Source organism: Amblyomma maculatum, chromosome 1 (genome assembly GCF_055883805.1).
Source record: "Amblyomma maculatum isolate TAMU_Amacu chromosome 1, ASM5588380v1, whole genome shotgun sequence".
Lineage (NCBI taxonomy): Eukaryota > Metazoa > Arthropoda > Arachnida > Ixodida > Ixodidae > Amblyomma > Amblyomma maculatum.
The window spans coordinates 498,651,968-498,653,278 of NC_139344.1; positions in this window are offsets into that span (position 1 = coordinate 498,651,968).

The window sequence follows — 1,311 nt, forward strand, 5'->3', positions numbered from 1 at the left end:
CAGGGCGGGTTACCGAGGCTCCCTCACATAATTTCTGCAGAAATTCTTTCACAATAGTAGGGTGAGTTTATTTTCCAAGCGGCACTTGATCTCTTAGAAGGCAAACCTGGCAGCGTCTTTTCGTTTGTTGCAATAGCAGGCAGGGACAATGTATGTGGTCCTGAGGGCCGAGTACATGCTAGCAATGCATGTAATTATTGCGCAACAGTTTGTCGCGTCAATGACCCAGAAGACGTCTTTCATGGTTTTCGCACATGCAGTGAACTTCTGCCCCGCTATGTAGAAATAGAGAAGGAGGCTTCACACATGTACAGTAGCATTACTGAAAATAATCCCATTGGACCTTTTTCCATTTTATCCTGTCTCCAGCAGCCACCACTTCTGCAGCAATGTACTAATACTGGTCTTCATTGGACGAACAGGAGCACTTCTAGCTGCACTAAAAGTGCTCTCGCGAGTTTTGGCGCCTACCAGTGGTTGAACAGGAGCAGTAGCGTTGTGTTCTGTTGGCAGAAGAGGCGCGCTTTTGGGGTCCCGAGAGCAGCCAGGAGCAGTCCTCGGTGCTCAGTCGCCAGCGGCGGAGTACAGGGAGAACGGAGGAAGTCATGTGACCTTTCTGTAGTCACTTCTGGTTATTCGCCCGGAGCCCAGGCACATCCCAGGCAGGACGGACGAGAAAAATGGCGGACGATGGCAGCGATGGCGTTCGGTCGGCGGATATGGGCAACGTGAACGCGGGAAAAGTTTCATCACATGACGCCTGATGTCACGCTCCCCCTCGCTACGCCGCCGAGCAGCGTGAATGTTCCGTTGGGGAGACGAGAACGCGCGTCCCCAGTGCTCTTGTGCGCTGCTCTGGCTGCTCGTTGCTCTTACTCCTGTTCGCCCAATGGAAACCGGTAGAAGGTCACTCAGGATTGGAGTGCCTACTGCAGAGATCAGAAGTGAATGGCCCACATACTAGGGGCAATGCCCGACAACCCTGAGTGCTGGGAACAGTTCATGAAGAGCATTTTCATAGGAAGTTTTGGTGTAGGAAAAACAAATTTAAGGATTTAAGGACAGTTAGTTCGAGTGACTGCAGAAGAAATTCACTCACCAATGTATTACTATTCTCATTGTGCACTGTGGTGGCTTGGTCATTGGGTGCTTGACTACAGAGCCTGGAAACCCGGATTCGATCCTTGCCATGTTACAATGGAGACAAAATGCAAGGTGCCCACGTGCTGTGCGATTTCAGAGTGCATACATTCAAGAACCTCACTTAGTCATAATTATCTGCAGCCCTCCACTACAGCGTCCCTCATAGCC